Source organism: Ambystoma mexicanum, chromosome 13 (genome assembly GCF_040938575.1).
Source record: "Ambystoma mexicanum isolate Mex_15411 chromosome 13, UKY_AmexF1_1, whole genome shotgun sequence".
Taxonomy (NCBI): Eukaryota; Metazoa; Chordata; class Amphibia; order Caudata; family Ambystomatidae; genus Ambystoma; species Ambystoma mexicanum.
Genome location: NC_090938.1, coordinates 835,158,831 through 835,174,912, shown reverse-complemented (window position 1 = coordinate 835,174,912; position 16,082 = coordinate 835,158,831). Strand labels below are relative to the sequence as shown.

The 16,082-nt window shown below is 51.3% G+C and overlaps 1 protein-coding gene across 1 annotated transcript in view; it reads right to left on the bottom strand.

Annotated features, from left to right (window-relative positions):
* Window positions 1-16,082, bottom strand: part of LOC138520600 (uncharacterized) — a 32,129-nt gene that overhangs the window by 12,611 nt on the left and 3,436 nt on the right. The gene's annotated exons all lie outside the window — the stretch shown is intronic.

The window sequence follows — 16,082 nt, the reverse complement described above, 5'->3', positions numbered from 1 at the left end:
GTCCCCCCCCTACCACACCCCACCCTCCAAGTGAGTCAGCTGCCTGTTCCTCAGGGTTCCATGTGGGATGACCAAGGGGGCCGGGCAACTTCCCAAGCTGGAGGATTATGGACCCAGGTGCTACAGGGAGTCACATTGGCTACTGGCCCCCTCCTCAATTGAGAGCCTGAAGATTTCTATTGGCAGACCCAAAGTCCCAAGGCAGACCCCAAAATACCAGAGTGTGATACAATGTTGCAAATTCACAGCTTTACACAACAGATTTAACTGCAGGTGATAGCTACACATCCATGGTCTCTCGGCAGATCATTCCTTCGCTGAGGTACAATGCTGTGACTCCGCTGCAACACACATGTATAGGGAACCTAGAGGCCTACTAAGAGATTTCCCAGCATGCCATTCACAAGCCGGAGAAACAGGTGACCTGAGTCCTGCACAGGCAGCACTAGACTGCAGCAGGGTGAGCAAAGAGGCAACCAAGATGGCAGAGGGGCCAGAAAAAGGATTGGCCCAGGCACCTAAACCCAAAGTCAAGGCAGATATACCAGGAATCAGAAAGCAATCCCAACCATGCCCCAGAGATCTGCCCCAGATAGAGCCAGGAGGAGGGGTGGGAGCAGGCAAGAGTTCATTGGGAATGGACAGAGTCCCAGGGGATGGGTAAGGCCGTGCAAGGATGAACCTGTTCTGGAAAGAGACTCAGAAGACAGGGAAGGAGATATAGGGGATGGTGTCAAGGAGGATATTCGGCACCAGCAGGAGACTTGGGATGGTGTTCAGGTAGATCCTGACACCGAAAGCAAGGCTGGTGAACGTGACGTTCAGGTGCTGTGTTGACATCCGGAAAGAGGAGCTGGCAATGAACAGACTGGCTTGGAGGCACAGAAAAGGGTGCAGGAAACCCACAAACCCAACACTGAGGCTTTGGTTGGGAACCTTCTTAGAGCACCTCACATGCAGGGTACGGGAACCCCTGGAAAACCAGCAGCTGCAGCCAAAAGGCAGAGACTTGTGTTGGGAAGGGGGCAGCTCCGCCCCCAGCTAGGCACTTTAAAGTAAGGCGAGATGCATTCGAGTCACTGTGATGAACCAGGGGGGACAGTGAGAGGGATGCCTTCCCGTCCAGCAGGACCCCATGTTAATATGACCTATTATAGTGTAACCATATGGTGTGGCCCAAGGCGCGAGCGGCATCGCTGTTCTGCATAGATACTAGTGATCATAGGTAGAAGGGAAGGCTGGCGTGGTAAATGCAGCATTACACGCACTAGGCCCGAATCCACGAGGCCACAGAAATCTCCAGTCATGCCCGAGCTCCCTTGAGGACAGTTCACACCCACACCCACCACACTGTCTATTCATTGTTCTTGAAAGTGTTGCAAAGATGTGTTTATTCACCCAAGAGGAATGTGTCCTACAAGGCCGTGATCAGAGGCCGGCGCCTGGTGTGCATGTTATCTCACACTGGCCAAAGCATGACCCGGCCTATTCCCAGGTGACCACGAGTTATGGCCCATATAACTGACTAAACCCTAAGATCCTCAAATTTCATGGCATCAGGTGCTCTCTGACCACCAACCCCAAAGTAACAAGTCCTGAAATGTTCAAAGAGGATGGACAGGGCACATCGTTGAAGCGACAGTCGTGTGATTTGTATTGTGAGGTGCTGGGAGTGAGGGTGGAGACCTAGGAGCCGGGTGGCGTGGAGGGAGTGAGTGAAATGTGTGTGGGAAGGTTAGAGGGCCACAGAACCTCCTGTGTGTCCGTCTTGAGGCCTGCCAAGTGCACAGTATGATTGGTAAAACAAGCTGTATATGAGTATAATTCATTTGTTGTCTAACTTTTGACGTGAGAAGGAGATGAGCCCCGCAGCACCCACGTGATGGAAGATGGATGGACTGGGCTGGGATGAATAAACTGCCTTCCCATATGGATAAAGGTGGTACGTGTATAGGGTCCAGCCAATCAGCCGCACAGGTTTTTACTGTATGTATTGCATCACCTATGATGATGTTTTGCTTTATACGTTTCTGCTTGTACTACTTTTCGGCAGAACGTTCTTAGCAGCAGAGTGCTCTGCTGTTGCTCTCTTGGGCCGGTTTCCTTATATGATCTGGCCGCATTCTTCCCTTATTTATAGGACCTATATAGGCCTACCACTCACCACCCCTTAGGCGAGGCTCCTGCATTTTAGTCTTGAAATGAGTAGAATCCACTTTGTATCCCTTCGCAGTTTTCTCACATTCGAATGCATTGCAGTATATGTTCTGAAGCACTTATTTGACTCTGTATTTTTATCATAATGCAAAACTAAATAAAAGTCTCTATTTCGTACAGTGCATTGAGCCTCTCGTGTTTGGTGTTAATTCCAGTGGAATTACTACCAAATCCGTTTACCGGAACCTCCACTACGTCCCACCGTAAGATTACGAATGGTAGGAATGTGGTGTTTTTCCTACTTTTTTGCAGGCCATAAGACTCTCTGGGGATTTTGGAGAACTTTGTAGAGGGCTAATATTGCAGATCTTTGTACTTGAAGCGTAGGAATTACTTCAAGTGTTTTGCTGCAAGTCAGTCCTCGACTTCAATGTTAAACTTGGAATTCAGCGCTGCAGTAAAACTGGCAAGTCCATCACTGCCAAACAATGTAGTGGTAGCAGAGTTAGTGTCACTCTTACCAGTCGCTGAACTCCGAATGAGGACCATTGTGTATTTTACTGTACTCTGTTAGCAGCCCACCCGTCTCCTAAGAGTGCAGCCTGACTGCTCTGCTCTGCTATGCTACTAATTGAGCGAGCCCACCCATCTCCTAAGCGTGAAGCCTGACTGCTCTGCTCTGCTACATTACCCATTCAGCGAGCCCACCCACCCCCTAAAAGTGAAGCCTGACTGCTCTGCTACGTTACCCATTAGGCAAGCCCACCCATCTAATAAGAGTGAAGCCTGACTCCTCTGCTGCTTTACCCATTGAGGGAGCCCACCCGTCTCCTAAGAGTGAAGCCTGACTGCCCTGCTACACTACCCATTGAGCGAGCCCACCCGTCTCCTAAGAGTGAAGCCTGACTCCTCTGCTCTGCTATGCTACTAAATGAGCGAGCCCACCTGTCTCCTAAGAGTGAAGCCTGACTGCCCTGCTACGCTACACAGAGATCGAACCCACCCACCTCCTAAGAGTACAGCCTGACTGCTCTGCTACCCATTGAGCGAGCCCACCCATCTAAGAGTGAAGCCTGACTCCTCTGCTATGTTACCCATTGAGCAAGCCCACCCGTCTCCTAAGAGTGAAGCCTGACTGCCTTGCTACACTACCCAGTGAGCGAGCCCACCCGTCTCCTAACAGTGCAGCCTGATGGCTCTGCTACGCTACCCATTAAGGGAGCCCACCCGTCTCCTAAGAGTGAAGCCTGACTGCTCTTCTACTTTACCCATTGAGCGAGCCCACCCGTCACCTAAGAGTGAAGCCTGACTCCTCTGCTACGTTACCCATTGAGCAAGCCCACCAATCTCCTAAGAGTGAAGCCTGACTGCCCTGCTACACTACCCACTGAGCGAGCCCACCCGTCTCCAAAGAGTGAAGCCTGACTCCTCTGCTCTGCTACTAATTGAGCGAGCCCACCCATCTCCTAAGAGTGAAGCCTGACTGCCCTGCTACACTAACCATTGAGCGAGCCCACCCGTCTCCTAAGAGTGAAGCCTGACTCCTCTGCTACGTTACCAATTGATCGAACCTACCCGTCTCCTAAAAGTGAAGCCTGACTCCTCTGCTCTGCTACTAATTGAGCGAGCCCACCCGTCTCCTAAAAGTGAAGCCTGACTCCTCTGCTCTGCGACGTTACCCATTGAGCGTGCACACCCGTCTCCTAAGAGTGAAGCCTGACTACTCTGCTCTGCTATGCTACTAATTGAGTGAGCCCAACCGTCTCCTAAGAGTGAAGCCTGACTGCTCTGCTATGCTACCCATTGAGCAAGCCCACCCATCTCCTAAGAATGCAGCCCGACGGCTCTGCTACGCTACCCATTGAGCGATCCCAACCTTCTCCTAAGAGTGAAGCCTGATTGCCCTGCTACACTACCCATTGATCGAACCTACCAAACTCCTACGAGTGAAGCCTGATTCCTCTGCTCTGCTACGCTACCCATTGAGCAAGCCCACCCGTCTCCTAACAGTGCAGCCTGACGGCTCTGCTACGCTACCCATTGAGCTGGCCCACCCACCTCCTAAGACTGCAGCCTGACTGCTCTGCTGCCCATTGAGCAAGCCCACCCGTCTCCTAAGCGTGAAGCCTGACTGCCCTGTTACGCTACCCATTGATCGAATCTACCGGTCTCCTAAAAGTGAAGCCTGACTCCTCTGCTCTGCTACTAATTGAGCAAGCCCACCCGTCACCTAAGAGTGAAGCCTGACTCCTCTGCTACGTTACCCATTGAGCGAGCCCACCCATCTCCTAAGCGTGAAGCCTGACTGCCCTGTTACGCTACCCATTGATCGAATCTACCTGTCTCCTAAAAGTGAAGCTGACTCCTCTGCTCTGCTACTAATTGAGCGAGCCCACCCGTCACCTAAGAGTGAAGCCTGACTCCTCTGCTACGTTACCCATTGAGCAAGCCCACCCGACTCCTAAGAGTAAAGCCTGACTGCCCTGCTACACTACCCATTGAGCGAGCCCACCCGTCTCCTAAGAGTGCAGCCCGACTGCTCTGCTATGCTACCCATTGAGCGAGCTTTGCTCCAGCATAGTGGGGGCACTGTCTCCCCATTGGCTTAGATCAAGTTGCGCCCCTCAGAGCGCTGTGGGACTACCTCCAAAAAATCGGAGCTATTTAGCAGAGTGTTATGTGTGAGTTCAATTTATGGTCATTGTTATATGTGCCTGAGTCCATTGGGTCATGCAATTTGTGCATCTGAAGAGGGTCCATCGGGGTGCCCTAAGCAATCAGAGGACTCCACTTTACTCTAGCACAACGGATCCTGCTGAGAGAAAGTGAGTCTGTTACAGCCGCACCCGCGGTATCAGAGAAGTTAATTCAACGCCTCAGCAAGATGCTTTGTGAGCTCCGGAGAACTGGGCTTGATACAACATTGCAAGTTGGTGGATTTCCAACCACGATTTAACTATGTGTGACCCCCCGTTACTAATTCATTGTCTCCTGCAGAATGTTCCCTTGTCAAAGAAAAGGCTTGGTGTGGCTCCCTATGCCCAAAGTAAGCACAGGGTAACCCACAGAAAGAATCCAACCCAACCATGCCACAATTACAGACCCCAGGGGGAGAACCCACCAAGAGCCAAACCCAGAGGGGCAAAGAGTAGTGTACAACGCAGGGAACCCCGAAAGTGAGTGTGGGTTGCTGGAGGAGGCTGGAGTTTGGAGGTGATTGGTGAAGAGAGAAGGTTGGAACAGCACGCATGGAGAAATGGAGAAGTTTGGAGAGCCAGAGGATTAGAGGTAAAGAAGGCACTGGTGAAAAGGACAGAGGATGTAAAACCAGGATGTGGGGGTGGTACTGAGGTGGTAACATCAGGTGGCAAAGATGGATTGAGATGGAGTCAACAACCCCAGGAGGTGGGATGGAGACTTAAGTGCAGGTGGGAACATCTAGAGGAAAGGTGAAGATGATGTTGGGCTCAGGAAGTGGAGGCTGTATTGAGGTGCAGGTGGAAACCCCATGAGGTGGGAGGAAGATTGAAGCAATGGTAGTAATAACAAGGGAAGGAAGAGGTGGTAACATCCAGAGTCAATAAGAAGGTGGTGTGCGAGAAAAGGTCTAAAGGAAGTTAGGTGAGATATTAAAAAACAGACATCAAGAAAGAGTGGCAGGAAGAAGAGAAACCAGGAGACGAAGTTGATAACAGGTATCAAGGAGAATGAATGAGCAGGAATACCCCAGAACATCTGAAGGAGGGAGGAAGAGACACCAGGAGAAGAGGTTGGTAACAGATATCAAGGCAACGCAATGAGCAGCAGTACCCCGGAACAGCTGAAGGAGGGAGGAAAAGACCAATAGACAAGGTTGGTAACGGGTGGCAAGGAGACTGAATCAGCAAGAGTACCCCGGAAATTATAAGTTACTCACCATAGTGACTAAAATACTTTTGTCCAAAGTCCCCTTTCCTCCCTACTGCATGGGTGTCCCTCGCTAGGGACGGGAGACTTAACATTTTTAACCAGAAAAACCTTCTTCCCCTTTAAATTTAGAGGCGCGCAGGCCCTGGGAGCATGCGCTCCCCTGACTCCGCCCACCGGCGCCACTCCTCAGTCCCATTGACACGTCAACAATATTAACATTGCCTAATGACACCAGTTTTATTAGGAGGGGGGGTGGACGTATGGAGGAAAGGGGACTATGGACTAAGAGTACGTTAGTCACTACGGTGAGTAACGTATAATTACTCTTACATCCCGTCCCCTTTCTTCGATACTGCATGGGCGATTACAACCGAGTGTAGCCCCAGGGTGGAGAGGTGACCCTCTTTAAGAAAACAAGTTCCTTAGAACCACCTGTTCGAAAGCTGCACCTGACTTAGAACCGGTGTCCAAACAGTAGTGTTTGCAGAAAGCCGCAGGGTTGGCAGTGGCCCAGGTGGCCGCCATGCTGAGGACTTGCCACGAAACCTGTCTCTGGAATACGATAGCCGTGGCCTTGGCTCTGACAGCGTGGGATGCATGTTAGCTGGTTTGTGCTGCCCCTCATAGGCCTCCTTGATGGCCGAAACTATCCACCTTGCTATGGAGGCCTTGGATGCCTGATACCCAGGCCTTGACCCCCCGAAGGTGACAAAAAGCACATCCAATTTGCAAAAGCTCTTGGTCCTGTCCAGATAGAATTTCAGAGCCTGTCTGACATCCAGACAGTGCAACACCCTTTGAGCATCATCCTTAGGATCGGCAAAAAAGGTGGGTAACACTATCTCTTCATTCAGGTGCAAGGATGAGACTACTTTAGGTAGGAACGCGGGGTGGGTTTGCAGGACCACCTTGTCTTTGTGAAAAGTAGTATAGGGTGCTGAAGCTACCAGTGCTTGGATCTTGGTGACTCTGCGAGCCGAGGTGAGACCCACCAGCAGAGCTGTTTTAATGGTGACCAGTTTGATGTCCGCAGACGCCATTGGTTCAAAAGGTTTGTGAGCTAGGGCGCCCATCACTACATTGAGGTCCCACACAGGGTGCGGTTTCTTGATGGGCCGGAAGAGCCTGGTGAGGCCCACTAGATGTCATTTAACTACCGGGTTAGCAGAGGAGAGAACCTCCTCCTCCAAGTTCCTTTAGGCACTGATGGCTGTCAGGTAGGTGCAGCATGTGTCGACTTGCACCCCGGAGTGGGCAAGGTGCACCGAGAAGGGAGCACGTTGTCTAACGTGCAAGTAAGGGGGTCGATCTCCCTAGAGTCGGCCCACTGACAGAACCTAGTGCATTTACTTTTGTATTGGCTCCTAGTAGCATCGCTCCTAGCGCCCTGAATTATTTTGAGGTTAGCCTGAGACAGGCCCAGATGCTTCAGAGTGACCTGCTCAGGAACCACGCTGCTAGGGCTAATTTCTGTGGTGCCGGGTGTATGACCTTGCCCCGCTGCTGCGAGAGAAGGTGAGCTGGGCCCAGCGGCAAAGGAATGGGAGGCCTGTCTGAGAGACTAATGAGCACTGAGAATCAAGGTCTCGCCGCCCACCACGGAGCTATCAGAATGATGCTGAGGTGAGAAGATTTCTTTATCTTGCAGATCACACTGTGGACCAGAGGAGTGGAGGGGTGGGGGGCATATGCGGTCATGCCGTTCCACTGTATCTGGAAGGCGTCGCCCAGGGAGCTGGGGCCCTGGCCCTGCCAGGACGTAAACTGCAGGCACTTCCTTTTCACGCTGGTGGCAAAGAGGTCCACCTGAGGATGCCCCCAGCTGCTGAAGATCCCCAGCAGGCCCCGATTGTTCAATTGCCATTCGCAATTGTCTGCTCCCAGTCTACTGAGCCTGTCCGCTTCCAGATTGGACTCCCCCGAGAGGTGGGTGGCGGTCAGGTGGATGTCGTTCTCCAGGGCCCATTCCCACATGTTCACCGCAAGGGGGACCTAGTGCCACCCTGCTTGTTGACATAGTACATGCTGGTGGAGTTGTCCGTCTGGATGAGGACAGCCTTGCCCCCAAGGAGCAGAAAAAAAGCTTTGAGAGCTAGCCAGATCGCTTTCAGCTCCAGCCAGTTGATGTGAAACTCCTGCTCCTGTATGGACCAGACTCCATGGACACTGATTGTCCACCGTGGCCCCCCAGCCCTCTAGGGAGGAATCCGTGGTGATGGTGACCTGATGGGGTGCCTGCCGAAAGGGCCTTCCAGCCCGCAGGTTGCAATCCCTGGACCACCATGTGAGGTCCGGGTGGAAAGAAGGAGGAATGCTAACAAGCTCTGCTTGGGAGCCCCACTCCTGAATCCATGAGGCTACGAAGTGCAGCTGTAATCTCCTCATCTTGAGTCTCGTGTGGGGGACGGCCAGTAGGACTGCCGCAATGATCCCCAGTAAATGCGGGTACCGCCAGGCCGAGGTCACCTCTCGGCTGAGAATGTGACCTGCAGCCTTCTTGATGGCCATAATCTTGTACTCCGAGGGAAAGACCCTCTCAGAGCTCATGTCTCCGATGAGGCCCAGAAAGGTCAGGCTCTGAGTAGGCTGCAGCTGAGACTTCTTGAGGTTGATAGAAAATCCAAGCTCATGGAGCGTGGTCATGAGAGTGGAGGAGGTGTGCAGCACCGCCTCTGGGGATCTCGCTCTGATGAGCCAGTCGTCCAGGTATGAGTAGATGTGGTGGCCCTGAGCCCTGAGGAGGGCTGCCACTGCATTCATTAATCTGGTAAATACCCTGGGGGCTGAGTTGAGGCTGAAGGGTAGAACCTTGTATTGGAAATGGCAGCCCATGATCCTGAACCGCAGAAAGGCTCGATGAGGCTTCCAAATCGGGAAGTGTAGACAAGCGTCCTTCAGATCCAGGGAGCACATCCAGCCTCCCCTGCACAGTGTCTCCGCTATGAGTGCTGGCGTAACCATCTTGAATTTTTGAAGAGGGAGGGAGAGATTGAGGGTGGCGAGGTCCAACACAACTCTCAGACCAGCCTGGTTCTTCTTTTGTATGGCAAAAATCCTGGAATAGACACCCAAGCCTCACTGCCTGGCTCTCGAGGAGCGACCGAATTTCTGCCAACAGAGTTACTGTCCCAATCTGTGGGAGTGGAGGGGAGGAGGGCGGAGAGGGAGGAATCGGTAGGAGGTACACTGTGGATACTGTGGATGCTACGGAGAGGAGCCAAGGGTCTGCGAATTTCTGATGCCAGAACTGTGCATGAAGATCAAGCCTGCCCACCCACTGGAGACACGTGGACCCAAACGGGCGTGTCTTTTCTTCTTTCCCTCTGAGGCTCTTGCAGAGGAGAGGGACTGAAAGAAGCCCTTGCTCCCCTTTTAGTTGTTTGCCCCGGTGCTGACTCGGAGAAAGGTCAGGCTGTCTAGACCTCCGTTCTTGGAAGCCCTGGAACCCGCTGAACGCCTGCCTCTTATCAGAGCATTGGTGCGACTGGGTGTATGCCTTGGGTGTGGCCTTTGTTAGGATAGATAAAGACTTTGCAGTTTGGGAACTGTTCTTTTTATCTAGTTCCTCATCGGTGGAGGAGTGAAAGAGGTCACTACCCTCAAATGTAAGGTCCAATATGCATTCCTGGACCAGGCAGTCCTTCTCATGCCCGTGGCGATGCATATGGCCCGGCCAGAGGTATGGATGTGGGCCACAGTGGACTCCATGATGTCCTGTGCCACCAGTTTGGCCTCTGCCAGCCCCACCTTGAAGCGTGCCTGGCTCTGCACCAGACATTCTGGAAGGATGTTGGCTATTTCCTGCAAAAGCCTCTGGTTAACGGCTGCCAGCATGGCATCCGCCTTGGATTGACGAAGGTGCAGAGAGGCGTTGGAATAAAGCTTCTTTCCGTAAGCTTCCAAGATCTTCTCCTCCTTGCCTAGCAGCACCGAGGAGGAGGTGGCCGAGGACGACTGAGGCTTTGAGTAGAGTGACGCCGCGACGATCACCAAAGAGTGTGGTTGAGGGTGTGCCGGCAGGAAGAGTGGATCCCCGTCCATCTGCCTATACTTGGCGTCGAGGCACCAATTGACAGGCTGGGCAGAGTGTGGCTTGAGCACCCCTTCTTGGCCAAGGCGACAACATCCTTCTGCATCGGGATCCCCGTTTTAGCCACGGGCGTAAAGTGAGGACCTCAGCCAGGACCCCTGCGTCCGGTTGTTCGACTTCGGATTGAGGGAGCCCCATATATTCTGCCAGACCTGAAAGCCGCTCATGGAAAGCCTTGGCTGATGATGGCGTGTCGGGGTGCTGCTCCTCGTCCATGTCCACCAGGGTGTCTGGCTGGTCCAGAGCGGGTGGCGGAGTGCTGGGCGCTGAGGGCTGTGGTGTGGAAACCAGAGCTGGTGGCTGCTCTGGAGGCGGGTGTCGAACTGCCTAGACTGTGGGAGGCAGGGGAGCTGGAATCGAAGGAGCCGGCAAGGGCAGCGGGGGCTGCACCGGAGTCTGTGGTGCTGGAGCCACCGGACGAATGACTATAGGCGCCGGAGGACGGGCTGGCAGGAGCATGTCCCTGATCACATCCCAAAGGATGGCCCCCATCTGAGGAGATCTCATCAGAGTGAGGAACTTTTCAAAGAACCTGTCCTCAACGGCCAGTGGGGTGGTAAGTGATGTTGACAGGGTTGCGGGCAGTTGCTGTGGTCGGTGCAAACTCTGTCTAGTTGGTTGCGGGATAGACCTGTCAGCCATTTACCTGGTTGACACCAGTCCCACCTTGTAACTCGTTCTCCCACCTGCTCTGCTCCGGGGAGCGGTATCCGACGAGCAGCCATTTTGTCTGGTGCGGTGGCCATCTTGTCGAGCTGCATGCCACATGCCGAAGTCGTGGTGCTTGGCTCACTGGGCCTGGCCTCCTGTAGGACTCTTGGCGGTGGAACATGAGACCTACCCTGCACCTCAGGACGGGGCCTGGTAGGCGTGTTGCCCTTAGCAGTATCGCTGGTAGTGCTGCGTGCAGGCACCCCCTCGGACATCTGGCCGGTACTAGGGCGTAGCCCCTCGGGTGTACACCCGGTCATAGAAACTTGCGGTCCCTCAACACTGTCTCCGGAAGGATCAGATGACCCATCGGCCTGGCGGCCGGTTGCTGGAGTAGCCTCGGTACCTGTGCTGGTTCGAGAACCTGAAAGGTTCCTCCCGCTTGGGCGTTTCCTTGGAAAGGAGTCACCCTTGCAGGGTGCGATGGAAAAAAGCGGCCTTACCTTGGGCCTTGACTTATGTCTGACGAATTCCTTCAAGTCCCCTGGAAGCGAATTCTGGTATCCAGGGAAGAGCACATGGAATTACAAGACCGAAGCCAAACCCAGGAGCGCTGGTGAAATTGCCCGTTCCTGTCGATGCAGAAAAGGGGACTGAGGAGTGGAAAACCCCAAAAAATATATATAATTAAAAAAAAATTCGATCCTTTGGTTTTCGATCCTTTTGTGTCGATCCTTTGACCATTCGACCCTTTGTATTCGTTCCTTTGACCGGACACCAAGGAGACGCAATGAGCAGGAGTACCTCGGAACATCTGAAGGAGGGAGGAAGAGTCACTAGGAGACGAGGTTGGTAACAGCTATCAAGGAGACCCAATGAGCAGGAGTGCCTCGGAACATCTGAAGGAGGGGGGAATAGGGAAGTAGTGGGGATGAAGGAGAAAACCCAGAGAAAGCCTAGCCAGTGAGAGAAGACTAGCCTGCCACATCAGGTACGTTTCAGCGGGCCAGGTCTGCCCTAATCCAGAGCAGAAGATGGAAGGAGGAACGAGGCCAGGAAGGATCATTTCAGGAGTAGAGACGAGACAAGGGGAGAAATCAAAGTAGTTTGGCCAGAGAGTATGGGTCTGCAGGATTTCCGCTCTCTTTCCGGTCTCCCTTCCTGAAGACTGGCACCGTTGACCTGCCTACATGAAGGACATTGTGGCCCAGGTAGTTTTGGGGTTCCGAAACCCCAGAAGCAGACAGCATGTTAGCCAATAGAAAAAGGATTCTGAAACCCAAAAGCTTGCTATGCTCAGAGTACAGACAATGGTGGCATCACCCCGCATGGACTGTAAGGACCAGGAGGACCTTTTGGACTTCAGGGTACTGGTGAAGCTCACCTAGGACCACACCTCTTTATCATCTCATCTTGGGCTTCATTTCGGGTTCAGCGGTGTGGCCAAAAATGATGGTAATGTGGTAATAGAGCTACCGCCAAACTACAGGTTTTGGAGGTAACGCACAGGAAAAACCTCCAGTAATTCCTCCACTTTACTGCCAAAAAACGTTCAAATCAACGGAATTACTGTTGGTGGTAATTCTGCCGAAATCCGCATGGAGGCCAATAAGTGGAGACTAACACTGTCTACCACCACTTGTAATCTGGTGTTCATTCCGCCAGACCAAGCGGCGCTAACGGTAAATGTGTTTGGTGGTATGTCAGCAGATTTACCACCAAAATACCACCACACTTGTAATGAGGCCCCTTGTTTTTTGGGAAGAACCCGGTTTCCATGGGTTTGCTCAAACTTAAAACATAAGGTATTGTCGGCGCATTTATTGACCCCAAGAAGTTTGTGTCAGACCAAAGCGCAGTCCTCTTAGTTGGTGGCTGTGCCCTTAAACCCACTGTTTCAAAAAGGTATGGGGACTAACAAGCAAGCCCGGGGGGACATAGAAGACGAGGGTGGCAGGTGGCACACCAGCCACAAAGGACTAACAAGCAAGCCTGGGGGATGGGGGAAGGGGGGGACATAGAAGACGAGGGAGGCAGGTGGCGCACCAGCCACAAAGTCCTAGTCACAGCTCCGGATGCCTTGACCTTCTCCAAGGAATTGGATGTCTTGAGCCCCGATTCATGGAATTATTTGCGATTAAAACAGGGATTTGCGTGCCATTCTGCCCATTCGTCAAACAGGGATTTGCGGGCAGAGTAGCAAGCAAATCCCTGTTTTACACGCAAAGAATGCCACGAATCAGGGCCTTAGAGTGGAAAATACTGGCCACTGAAGTGCATGTGCAATCCCGCTGCTTGAACGTCGGAGCAAAGCAACACGTTTGCACCCAAGAGCTCCTATAAATGACAGCCGCTTTCCCCTCTGGTCTAGCCCCCTCCTTGCTGTCAGCACCCACCTCAAGGAAAACCACTTTTTTTCTTGTGGCCAGCAGGCCAAATGCTTCCTGGCCACAGGCCACAAATCGCAATAGAATATAACATCTATGCTTGAGAGGGAGAGGAAACGCCATGCAAAAAAAAAAAACACATCCAACCTCTCGAACTCACTAAATGCAGCGAAAGCGGCAGAACAGCAGCCAGAACTGGAGGCCTGGACCAGTCCTCTGCTAGAACGCGGCGGTATGTGCGGTTCTACCACTAACATTCCCGACCTTGGCTGCCGTTCATCAAAATGGGGCAACCATCACTCGCAGAAGACCTGTCCCTGCTCCAAATCTAAATTCAATGGAAGCATCCAGGCCGCTGGAGTCTTCCCACAGCAGGGTCCTCAAAGCCAGGTTCCAGGAAAAGCACCCTCAACACCAGCCCCAGAAGCCAGGGCCTCGAACCCCAAGCGGATTGGTTGGTTCTCATCAAAATACTCTTCAGTTCAGCCGGGGACTTCTTCCCGACTGAAGGCACTGCCTTTGACAGGGGTGGGGGCTGCGGGGAGCAGTGGGCTGAGGCAGCAGTCCTGGGGCTGGAGCTGCCAAAAGGACTTGCTTGAAAACAACTTCTGCTTGAATACATAAAGGTAGGTGGATTATTCAGAGAGAAGCCGTGAGTTCTTGCTCAACAGATGGGCAAATAGGATGCCATTAGCTCTACCCAATTCCACATGCTGAGGCATTAGCTTAGAGTTGGGACTAGCAGAGAATCTTATAAATGCATGATCCCAAACTCTGCCATACTCCTGCTCCTATTCTCATTACTGCCCCGGTCATGTAACCGGCACCTACAAATACTTCAGCGAAAGGTCTGTATGTACCCCCCGCCCCAATTCCACCATTTCTTTTCCATGGCAGTCTGAAGGGGCCTACTAGCTAAAAGAGCCCTTGCCGTGATACTGGGTTATGTAGGTGCGGGCATAGTGAGTAGGATCGCAAGTGCCACTACTTCTGAGCGGCAGCTGCATCCTGTAAGAGCCTATGGCAGTGATTTCAAAAAGCAGCCAGTAAAATAGGTGCAGGTGGGAACAGCAGGTTAATCAAACAAGTAAACATGACCTCCTTAGCCACCACCTAGACCGGCAAGCTGATTAGGGCTTGTAGACCCTTACTATCACCCACAAGCTGCCTTACACTGGCAAGAGCCCTCGTGCAATCCAAATTGGATTATTGTAACAGCCCATACCTAGGCGCCAATAAATAAATTACAAACAAACTACGGATCTTGCAAAATAATGCGCTTAGAGCGGCATTAAATATCGCCAAAAGACAGCACATCTCAGTAATTAGAAAGCAACACAAGTGGCTCTCTATACAAGAAAAAAAAAACGACCTCAAAACCATTTGCCTCACTCACAAAGCGCTTAATCATCAAACCCCGCCCCATCTCACAGACAAATTCACCTGGAAAGTGTCCAATAGAATTACGAGATCTTCCAACACACCTTGTCTGGTGGTACCCAGATTTAACTTAAAAAGAGCTGGTGGAGCCAGTTTCCCAGTATTAGCCGCTCAGCTTTGGAACGCTCTCAACATTCAAACTATCCAAGATTTGGACAAATTTAGAAGCCACGCGATTGCATGGATACTCAACAAAACCTAAACGTTACTCTTTGTTGCTTCCACTGTCTGGACCATTGTTATGACATATCATCCATGTATACTGACTAACCTAAATTACCTATGTATGTACTTATATCCAGTTCACACAAAATGCTTCTATGTATAAATGTATATACTCTGTCATGTAATATCATCCTGTCAATACAAACTGCATTCATCTGCATGACCATGTATAAAATGTACACACCTGTCTGCCTTGTAACCATTACCTTCCAAATAAGCGCCTAGTTACCCCTGGGTCTGGTGCGCATTATAAATAAAACAAACAAACAATGATTACGGGACAGCACTTTCAGTGGGGTTAGTGTAAATGAGAGTCAAATGGAGACAGCGAATTATGTAGTGCAGGTCGAATGCCACATTGAGTCATTATGGCAATGAACTAGGCCTTCACTGGTAAAATAAAATGATTCTAAAAAAACAGCAGATTCAAAATGCACTGAATACATGGACAAAGGGAATATAGATATGAATTGCCATCTGTGTAATATTGCATTGAAGAAAATAACCCAGATTAATTAACTAACTACCTTTACTAAATGATACACCAGTAACTAATTAGTACTCCCGATTAACATTGCAATGCAATGTCATTGAGCATGGATGGAAATTCTGCTTTATTATTTCTTTCTTTCTCTTTTCGTTCCATGGAAAGTATGTGCACTGGATGAATGAGCTGGTTTTATTTCTCTCATTCTGAGGGTTCTTTGTCTGCGCAGGAAGGAAGAGAGATACATACAAACTCTCGTAGGTGATTGGACAGTGGGATCAGAAGTCTAGAAAATGCTAAAATACGTCAGAAAGAGGGCAAATTTAGTTTTGATTGACAGGCAGGGGAGATAAATAGGGGTGAACTGAAGGGTGTGGGTTCTTTTTCTGCTTCTTGCTGCTGGCCGACGAAAGAGAGAGAGTGCAGAGGCTGGTGCTGACCTGGCAGTCTAATCCAAGGCCAGGTTCGGGGGCGCCAAGTGACAGTGCAGAGCTTGTAACTCTTCATTGCAGACAGGCAGGAGTAGGAGAGGGGCCATACAGATAAAGCACAGAAATTTCAGAATCCCATGTAAGTGGTGGTAAAACTGAGGAGAGCACTGAGTGAGAGAGAATTATCTTTGTGGCCAGACAGACAGAAATAGATCATTAGCTCCAACTGAATCATTGCTTGGGTTTTTTTCGTGTTCTGTGAACTAACGGAAAATGAAAAGTTTGTGCAATGCATGTTTATCTTT